This window comes from Oncorhynchus tshawytscha, linkage group LG10, assembly GCF_018296145.1.
Source record: "Oncorhynchus tshawytscha isolate Ot180627B linkage group LG10, Otsh_v2.0, whole genome shotgun sequence".
NCBI lineage: Eukaryota > Metazoa > Chordata > Actinopteri > Salmoniformes > Salmonidae > Oncorhynchus > Oncorhynchus tshawytscha.
The window spans coordinates 82,357,750-82,369,199 of NC_056438.1; the positions used below are offsets into that span (position 1 = coordinate 82,357,750).

The 11,450-nt window shown below is 43.6% G+C and overlaps 1 protein-coding gene across 1 annotated transcript in view; it reads right to left on the reverse strand.

Annotated features, from left to right (window-relative positions):
• The window catches only part of LOC112236168 (twisted gastrulation protein homolog 1-A), a 33,210-nt gene extending 29,199 nt beyond the window's left edge, over positions 1-4,011 (reverse strand). The window contains exon 1 of the mRNA XM_042329202.1: positions 3,754-4,011. The gene's annotated coding sequence lies outside the window, so the exon portion shown is untranslated. The remainder of the gene's footprint in view (positions 1-3,753) is intronic.
• Between the last annotated feature and the right edge of the window lie 7,439 nt (positions 4,012-11,450).

Below are 11,450 nucleotides of genomic sequence, written 5' to 3' on the forward strand. Positions count from 1 at the left end.
ACATATACCAGACAGACAGACGGGTCTATAGACATATACCAGACAGACAGACGGGTCTATAGACATATACCAGACAGACAGACGGGTCTATAGACATATACCAGACAGACAGACAGGGTCTATAGACATATACCAGACAGACAGACGGGTCTATAGACATATACCAGACAGACAGACGGGTCTATAGACATATACCAGACAGACAGACGGGTCTATAGACATATACCAGACAGACAGACGGGTCTATAGACATATACCAGACAGACAGACAGGTCTATAGACATATACCAGACAGACAGGTCTATAGACATACAGTGCCTTGCGAAAGTATTCGGCCCCCTTGAACTTTGCGACCTTTTGCCACATTTCAGGCTTCAAACATAAAGATATAAAACTGTATTTTTTTGTGAAGAATCAACAACAAGTGGGACACAATCATGAAGTGGAACGACATTTATTGGATATTTCAAACTTTTTTAACAAATCAAAAACTGAAAAATTGGGCGTGCAAAATTATTCAGCCCCTTTACTTTCAGTTCAGCAAACCCCTCTCCAGAAGTTCAGTGAGGATCTCTGAATGATCCAATGTTGACCTAAATGATGATAATGACTAATGATGATAAATACAATCCACCTGTGTGTAATCAAGTCTCCGTATAAATGCACCTGCACTGTGATAGTCTCAGAGGTCCGTTAAAAGCGCAGAGAGCATCATGAAGAACAAGGAACACACCAGGCAGGTCCGAGATACTGTTGTGAAGAAGTTTAAAGCTGGATTTGGATACACAAAGATTTCCCAAGCTTTAAACATCCCAAGGAGCACTGTGCAAGCGATAATATTGAAATGGAAGGAGTATCAGACCACTGCAAATCTACCAAGACCTGGCCGTCCCTCTAAACTTTCAGCTCATACAAGGAGAAGACTGATCAGAGATGCAGCCAAGAGGCCCATGATCATTCTGGATGAACTGCAGAGATCTACAGCTGAGGTGGGAGACTCTGTCCATAGGACAACAATCCGTCGTATATTGCACAAATCTGGCCTTTATGGAAGAGTGGCAAGAAGAAAGCCATTTCTTAAAGATATCCATAAAAAGTGTTGTTTAAAGTTTGCCACAAGCCACCTGGGAGACACACCAAACATGTGGAAGAAGGTGCTCTGGTCAGATGAAACCAAAATTGAACTTTTTGGCAACAATGCAAAACGTTATGTTTGGCGTAAAAGCAACACAGCTCATCACCCTGAACACACCATCCCCACTGTCAAACATGGTGGTGGCAGCATCATGGTTTGGGCCTGCTTTTCTTCAGCAGGGACAGGGAAGATGGTTAAAATTGATGGGAAGATGGATGGAGCCAAATACAGGACCATTCTGGAAGAAAACCTGATGGAGTCTGCAAAAGACCTGAGACTGGGACGGAGATTTGTCTTCCAACAAGACAATGATCCAAAACATAAAGCAAAATCTACAATGGAATGGTTCAAAAATAAACATATCCAGGTGTTAGAATGGCCAAGTCAAAGTCCAGACCTGAATCCAATCGAGAATCTGTGGAAAGAACTGAAAACTGCTGTTCACAAATGCTCTCCATCCAACCTCACTGAGCTCGAGCTGTTTTGCAAGGAGGAATGGGAAAAAATTTCAGTCTCTCGATGTGCAAAACTGATAGAGACATACCCCAAGCGACTTACAGCTGTAATCGCAGCAAAAGGTGGCGCTACAAAGTATTAACTTAAGGGGGCTGAATAATTTTGCACGCCCAATTTTTCAGTTTTTGATTTGTTAAAAAAGTTTGAAATATCCAATAAATGTCGTTCCACTTCATGATTGTGTCCCACTTGTTGTTTATTCTTCAAAAAAAATACAGTTTTATATCTTTATGTTTGAAGCCTGAAATGTGGCAAAAGGTCGCAAAGTTCAAGGGGGCCCAATACTTTCGCAAGGCACTGTATACCAGACAGACAGACAGGTCTATAGACATATACCAGACAGACAGACAGGGGTGTCTATAGACATATACCAGACAGACAGACAGGTCTATAGACATATACCAGACAGACAGACGGGTCTATAGACATATACCAGACAGACAGACGGGTCTATAGACATATACCAGACAGACAGACAGGGGTGTCTATAGACATATACCAGACAGACAGACAGGGGTGTCTATAGACATATACCAGACAGACAGACGGGTCTATAGACATATACCAGACAGACAGACGGGTCTATAGACATATACCAGACAGACAGACGGGTCTATAGACATATACCAGACAGACAGACGGGTCTATAGACATATACCAGACAGACAGACGGGTCTATAGACATATACCAGACAGACAGACAGGTCTATAGACATATACCAGACAGACAGGTCTATAGACATATACCAGACAGACAGACGGGTCTATAGACATATACCAGACAGACAGACGGGTCTATAGACATATACCAGACAGACAGACAGGTCTATAGACATATACCAGACAGACAGACGGGTCTATAGACATATACCAGACAGACAGACAGGTCTATAGACATATACCAGACAGACAGACGGGTCTATAGACATATACCAGACAGACAGACAGGTCTATAGACATATACCAGACAGACAGACGGGTCTATAGACATATACCAGACAGACAGGCTATAGACATATACCAGACAGACAGACAGGTCTATAGACATATACCAGACAGACAGACAGGTCTATAGACATATACCAGACAGACAGACGGGTCTATAGACATATACCAGACAGACAGACGGGTCTATAGACATATACCAGACAGACAGACGGGTCTATAGACATATACCAGACAGACAGGTCTATAGACATATAACAGACAGACAGGGGTGTCTATAGACATATACCAGACAGACAGACGGGTCTATAGACATATACCAGACAGACAGGTCTATAGACATATACCTGACAGACAGGGGGTGTACAGTTAGACAGAATATAGTACAGTCTGAAGGCACATTGGACTTACAGACAGAACACAGACAGCTTTGATGGTGCTAAAATAACGTGGTGAATTTGAATTTTCTATAACAAGAGACAAAAAAAAAAGATCTTTGACAACCTTTATAGGGGAAAGATAAAAGGTTATATATAAGTTCAATAACTCAAACAGGATTGTTTTGAAATCCAATCGTGCTGCAACACATCGATAATAATGTTGCCTTTAACAAGTAATCATTTCTTAGCTGTGATGACCTCAAATATGTTGTGTTTTCATCATTTCAATATATTGTAGTTGCCTACAGGAAAACATCTGTCCTAAGTTGACATGCATTCTTTTCTAACAGGAGTTGTTTGACTAACGTCATTTTTTGTCACAACGGACAGAGGAAAAGACCGTTGTTGAAAACCATAAGTTAGAAATTGTGTTAATTACACTGAAAACCATAAGTTAGAGTCATTTCGTTAATTACACTGAAAACCATAAGTTAGAGTCATTTCGTTAATTACACTGAAAACCATAAGTTAGAGTCATTTCGTTAATTACACTGAAAACCACAAGTTAGAGTCATTTCGTTAATTACACTGAAAACCACAAGTTAGAGTCATTTCGTTAATTACACTGCACTAACAGTAGATTTAACCTACCTTTCTCTACCTCGGCACAAAAACGATCCCTAAAACCGCTACCTAACGTTTTCCTCGCACGCACACAACACCGATTCATCAAGTAGCATACGCCACAAGAGTCAAAACGAGATTATTCATATTTACCGTTACAATGGTTCGAATCCTTCCGTTTGATTGACGGCTGTACCCCCCTTTAAATCCAACACCGCCGCTTTCCCCACAACGTCCAGGATGAAACTATGCCGTCTATAATAACCGTGCAGTCGGAGGGCGTCAGTTTCTCAGCCACAACGCCGCAGACAGTCGGGCGCCTTACAGATACAGCGTCCTTTTTAACATGATCCAGGAACTAAGCAGTTAGTTGGACTGGAGACGGCTGGCTGGACCAGTAGTTTAGGCAGAACGAAGAGACACAAATCAGTGAGGCGTGGCGGGGCTGGGCAGCTCTTCAAGATAACAGAAACCAGCCACTCAGGGGTCAGGAGGAGGAGAAATATAGACTCCCTTTACGATACCGTTAAAAACCCGATGCATGAAGATGAATGTGATCAAAATATTCCTGTCTTGATCAACAATATTGTCAAGTCAGAGTCCAGATAATGTGGGCAACTTTGAATTGATAAAATAATCATTCCCCAATGTCCTCACGGACTTCTAATATATACAAACTGAACCACTGAGTCAAATCTGAACCATTGTCAAGCCTGACACAAACCTTTCCCCCAGCCATAAAACTCCCCATTAGGCAGCCATTTGTAATTGTAGTCATCATAGTGAGCAGGTCCAGCCTACGGTGCTCTTTAGGTGTGAAAGGGCCAGAAGCCATCAAGTAGCGGCCTAGACCGGACAAAACCGGACAACGCTAGGCCAATTATGCACCGCCCTATGGGACTCCCAATCACAGCCGGTTGTGATACAGCCTGGATTCGAACCAGGGTTTCTATTGTAGGGGAAGGTAGGCAATCTAACAACTCAGTATGTGACAGATGCATCCAGGAGCACAACGTCTGGTTGAACCCACTATAACAGCAACGTCTGGTTAAACCCACGATAACAGCAACGTCTGGTTGAACCCACGATAACAGCAACGTCTGGTTGAACCCACTATAACAGCAATGTCTGGTTGAACCCACTATAATAGCAACGTCTGGTTGAACCCACTATAACAGCAACAGGAGTACAATACCAGGGGCAAGCTACCCACCACTGCGACCTGTACGCTCTCGTTGGCTGGCCCTCGCTTCATACTCGTCGCCAAACCCACTGGCTCCAGGTCATCTACAAGACCCTGCTAGGTAAAGTCCCCCCTTATCTCAGCTCGCTGGTCACCATAGCAGCACCCACCTGTAGCACGCTCTCCGGCAGGTATATCTCTCTGGTCACCCCCAAAACCAATTCTTACTTTGGCCGCCTCTCCTTCCAGTTCTCTGCTGCCAATGACTGGAACGAACTACAAAAATCTCTGAAACTGGAAACACTTATCTTCCTCACTATCTTTAAGCACCAGCTGTCAGAGCATCTCACAGATTACTGCACCTGTACATAGCCTATCTATAATTTAGCCCAAACAACTACCTCTTCCCCTATTGTATTTATTTATTTAGCTACCATTCCAGTGTTTATTTTTTAAATATTTTTTTAACTTGCTATATTGTATTTACTTCGCCACCATGGCCTTTTTTTGCCTTTACCTCTCTTATCTCACCTCATTTGCTCACATCGTATATAGACTCATTTTTCTACTGTATCATTGACTGTATGGTTAAATAAAGGTGAAATAAAATACAAAAGCTTCCTGCCATCCAGGACCAGGCGGTGTCAGAGGAAGGCCCTAACGAAGGAAGGCGGTGTCAGAGGAAGGCCCTAAAGAAGGAAGGCGGTGTCAGAGGAAGGCCCTAAAGAAGGAAGGCGGTGTCAGAGGAAGGCCCTAACGAAGGAAGGCGGTGTCAGAGGAAGGCCCTAAAGAAGGAAGCCGGTGTCAGAGGAAGGCCCTAAAGAAGGAAGGCGGTGTCAGAGGAAGGCCCTAACGAAGGAAGGCGGTGTCAGAGGAAGGCCCTAAAGAAGGAAGGCGGTGTCAGAGGAAGGCCCTAACGAAGGAAGGCGGTGTCAGAGGAAGGCCCTAAAGAAGGAAGGCGGTGTCAGAGGAAGGCCCTAAAGAAGGAAGGCGGTGTCAGAGGAAGGCCCTAAAGAAGGAAGGCGGTGTCAGAGGAAGGCCCTAACGAAGGAAGGCGGTGTCAAGGAAAGCCCCCACCCTACACTGCTACTAGTCTCTGTTATTATCTATGCATAGCCACATTAACAACCCTAAGTGCATGTACATATTATCTCAATTACTACGACTAACCGGTGCCCCCGCACATTGACTCTGTACCGGTACCCCTGTATATAGCCTCCACATTGACTCTGTACCGGTACCCCCTGTATATAGCCTCCACATTGACTCTGTACCGGTACCCCCTGTATATAGCCTCCACATTGACTCTGTACCGTAACACCCTGTATATAGCCTCCACATTGACTCTGTACCGTAACACCCTGTATATAGCCTCCACATTGACTCTGTACCGGTACCCCCTGTATATAGCCTCCACATTGACTCTGTACCGGTACCCCCTGTATATAGCTTCCACATTGACTCTGTACCGGTACCCCTGTATATAGCCTCCACATTGACTCTGTACCGGTACCCCCTGTATATAGCTTCCACATTGACTCTGTACCGGTACCCCCTGTATATAGCCTCCACATTGACTCTGTACCGGTGCCCCCTGTATATAGCTTCCACATTGACTCTGTACCGTAATACCCTGTATACAGCCTCCACATTGACTCTGTACCGGTACCCCCTGCATTTCACTGTGAGGTCTACACCTGTTGTATTCAGCATTTCACTGTAAGGTCTACACCTGTTGTATTCGGGCTCATGTAACAAATACAACTTGCTTTGAACAGTAGCTAGATTTTGGGACGTCATTAGTGGAATGATTTGTGTATGTCGCCACCTACTGGAAAGACACAGTTCTGCCATCGGCAGAGATTTGTCTCAAAATAATAAACACCCCTTCCCTGAACACATAAAACACCAGCCGGACGACTCATCAACATCGCTGCGGCCAAACGCCACGCCCACTAGCGTTTATTGCACGGAGATTTGAGGGTTTATTTATTCGCGAAAGACGAAACAGCACAGATATGTCGTAAAACAGTGTGCAGGGGCCTGTTGCACAAAAGTAGAATTAAGACATCCGGGATAAATGACTCAGCTGAGCTCAATGAAGCCAAAACATGTGCGTCCAGGCTTAATTGGTTGCACAAAGACCAAGCCAGGATGAGCAGACACGGATTCATTAAGCCAGGTGAAACCAATCCTGGATAGGTGCGCGCTCACGGCTCACTCAAATAGACCCCGCCACAGATCACAGATTAACTGATTTACCATGGCAACTAGAGCCGCGTACTTTTCCCCGTCGGAAGCACAAATCCTCATGGAGGCATACGAGGAGGTAAAAGATATAATTAAGAAGAAAGGCAACACCGCCACAGTGATAAAGCAAAGAGAAAAAGCGTGGCAAAGTATTGCAGACCGCCTGAATGCGTAAGTAGTGCACAATTACACACTCACCGCTCCGCTGAAACATCACAATTACAATTCAAATATTTAATTCACATCTCCAAAAATGCAGTTGTACTGTAATTATGAAACGGTTAAATTTTTTATTGAAATGCACTGCAGATATGAGTGAAATTGTGTAAAGTAACTCCATCACACTGTATAAAGCTATGATACATTTTTTGATATTTTTACTGAAAACAAGACAAAAATACCAAGTAATTTTTTGCAGTGTGACTCCATTAAGTGTGTGTGTGTGTGTGTGTGTGTGTGTGTGTGTGTGTGTGTGTGTGTGTGTGTAGATTAAACATGAACGGGCCAAAACGGACATGGCAGCAGGTCAAAATCAAATACAAGAACATTCTGCAGAATGGTATGGTCCCTGACTAATATTTAACAAAGCACAAGCATATATTGTACCCAGAAGGTGCCTGCTCACACATTGTCTGTACTGTTTTAGCAGTGAAAAAGAATACCCACAGACAAGGCACGGGTGGTGGGTCACCAAAGGCTGACCTTACCCCAGCAGAGGACATGGCCTTGGAGCTAAATAAAGGCAGGCCCGTCTTAGAGGGGATCCCTGGGGGAAAGAGACGAGCATAGGTTCCTCCCAAGATGCCACCCGCTTCATTCAAGGTATGTCCTTCCATCTCTACATGGGATACAACCACATTCATATTGAATCAATTTGGACTGTCTGACTTTGGTTTACCTATTGCCTTGCAGTGTCTGGCAGCACTGTGTTCCTGTTAGAGCCACCAGCACAAGCACCAGACGATGCTGATCCAGTGAGTACTCCATCAAAGGCATACTGTAGGCCTGGCATGTCTTGTCTACTAGCTTCAATATGAATCCGATTAAATGTGATAGGGTGAAGGCCCCAGTGCAGCAGCAACAGCACATGATGGAGACGATGATGAGGAGGAGACCATCTCTCTGGATTCCAGAAGGCATGAGGTATCATGTTAAGACTGTGAAAGTACTATTTACTCTACAATGGTGAGGAGTCTTCATCAAAATCAAAAAATCTAATTTCTTTTACAGGACCCAGATGCTATACAGTGGGAAAACCAGCCTGGCAACATAGTGCGTATTAATAAAAGGACACCACATCCTGCCAAATTCCAGCTGCGCTAATTGTATTGTGTTCACAGAGCTCACAAGCTATCAGAAAGTTGTATGGCAACCACCTCCGGCGCCAAATAGAACTGGCAGACATAGACATTCAGTACAAGAAGAAAAAGATGGAAAATCTTGCACTGGAGTTCGAAATAAAAAAGAGGACAATTAGGAAACTGGACCTTGAAATAAAAAAACTTGAGAGGGAGGTGAGATATGCCTTCAATGTACACTGTATGCTAACTGTAACACAAATGTATTAATCATTATTTTTCTTTCCTCCCCAGCTCCAAGAAGATGACACAGCTCAAAATAAAAATTAGGTATATTCTCGTAAAGTCAAGTGAGCCATGACATATGAGCTCTTATTGTGAGCACACAGGACGGTGGCATCTTTCTAAGGTTTTTTTATTTTCCCAGCAATCAGTACAACCAAGTCATCGTTATAAGGCATCGCCCTCTTTGCCCACCCCCCAGCACCAGGTGTGGCCACTAGCCTATATGAAGGCCCAAAATTGTGTGTTCCTTTCTGCTCTGACAATGGCATGCCCATTCGTGCGAGATGTGGTGGATGAAGAAGCACTTGTGCTGAGGAGAGCCTTCAGGCGAGAAAGGGTCTTCAGGGACCGGTTGGACCCACTGGCCTTCCCTGATGACCATCTATATGAAAGATACAGGTTTTCTGCAGATGGCATCAGGTATCTATGCAGACTACTGGGTCCCAGGATTAAGCACCGCACTGCACGGAGCCATGCACTGAGTGTGGAGCAAATGGTTTGTGTGGCCTTGCGCTTTTTGCTAGTGGAGCCTTCCTGTACTCAGTGGGGGATGCAGAACAGCTGAACAAGGCCACAATTTGCCGCACAATAAGGAGTGTGTGTCTGGCTATCAAAGCATTAGCAGATGTCTTCATCTCCTTCCCTGGCCACAGAAGACTCTGTGACATCAAAGAGGAGTTCTATAGGATTGCAGGTAAGAGGATCTACAAATTACAGGACAACTGTTAACACATAGTAGGATACTCATTACTTTGTGTGACAGGTTTCCCCAATGTCATTGGTGCAGTGGACTGCACACACATAAGGATAAAAGCCCCCTCAGGTGCCCATGAGGCCGATTTTGTGAATAGGAAATCCTTTCACAGCATTAATGTTCAGGTGAACATAACTTTTTGATATTGTCCATTGACGAACACTCTGCATTGCCAGTGATGTGCATTGATTGGTGTAATATTCCTCATCTTATGATTTCAGATGGTCTGCAATGCTGACTGTGTGATCAGCAATGTTGTGGCAAAATGGCCTGGCTCAGTCCATGACTCCAGAATCTTTCGGGCCTCTGAAATCTATCAGTGCCTATCACAAGGTAAGCCACACAACCCCTATTTATAACCATCATGGCTGTGTCAAGAATATCACTGTGTTTATGAGGTAGTAATGATGAGATTTTGTGTTGACAGGTGAATTCTCTGGTGTGTTGCTGGGAGACAGGGGGTATGGCTGCCAGCCTTTTCTCCTGACACCTTTCACAGACCCCCAGGAAGCACAGCAGGCCTACAACCATGCCCATGCCAGGACCAGGGCCAGAGTTGAAATGACCTTTGGCCTCCTGAAGGCACGCTTTCACTGCCTTCACAAATTAAGGGTCAGCCCTGTTAGGGCATGTGATATTACTGTGGCTTGTGCTGTCCTCCACAATGTGGCCTGCCTGAGGAAGGAGAGGGCCCCCAGAGTGCCACCAGCCATGGACTGGGACAATCCGACAATCTTCCCTGATGACGACAGTGGTCGGCTGCTGAGGGACCAATATGTGTTGAATTATTTTAGTTAGTATGTGTGCTTTCAATTTTGGTTAAATATGTCCTGCGGTGGCAGAGGAATTTGGTTTTTTTGGGTTCGTTTTTGACGAATTTGGCCTCTTATGATGTTTGTGCGGTATACTGTGTGTAATACAAGGCTGCAGGGAGGCTACTGCATCCATTCATTTGTCTGTTCAGTTGATGTGTATGGATTTGTCCTGCATTTATTTTAGTGTGCAGACATGCAGGGTGTGATATATACAGACCTTTGAATGTGTATGTATCATTTTGTATAATATGCTTGGATTCTGTGCTTTCCATCTTGTAGAGTCACTGTGACTTCAGTTTCGAAAGGAGCTGATGGTTTACCTGCTTTGTTTGTTCCTTTATTGAATAAGGACAAATGTTACACATTGTGTTATATTCATATGGAATGTGTATTTGTTTATATGACAGAGTACTAGGGCCACACTGAAGAAAAAGGATAAAGTCATAAATTTATGAGGCTGGTTCTTTCTGCAGAAAAGCTACATATTGTTTTTACAGTTGATACTTATGACAATGTGATACTTAATATTCTGGCACATCAGCATGTCTTTGTTTATGAAACCATACTGAAGTACAATTTCACGAAATGCCCCACATCTGTCATTTTAACAACTGTCCTCCTTTAAAACAACTGGTTACAATATTATGACTTGTGTTTTTTTCCCCTCTGTGGCCCTAATATTCTATAATTTTATATATAGCCTTATAGTCTATGGGAAACTGTAAATTAATGATAGCAACATCATCTAAAAATCATTGAAATTAATGATCACAAACGTTTAAATAATAACACTGGGTCTAGTTATGTGATAACAATGTATAGTGAGCAGTGAAATAACTATTGGTTTCCATTTGTGGTGACTGCTGACTGACATTAGGGATGAGATTAAATAGATCCTGGAATTTAGCCTGGTCTGGAGCAGGCTAGCTCCACAGAATAAATCTCCATGGTAATTTATACCATAACATATCCTCCTGCCCCCTATCCATCTTTAGTGCAGCCAGGATCACCAAGATATCCTGGCTTAATCCCTTATCCTAGTTTTGTGCAACAGGCCCCAGGTTGGAAGACCTAAAGGGTTGATATGACAATCACGCCACATATAGAAGTACTACAAAATTAAAAATAAAGGTTTGTTCAATCAGTTGAACAAATTATATTCATTATAAAATTGTACATTACTTAGTATATAAGAAAAAAACATGTGGGAGTGTGTAAATCAGGCTATATGGAGGGGAATATTGGGTAGTTTGGTTCATCAGGCT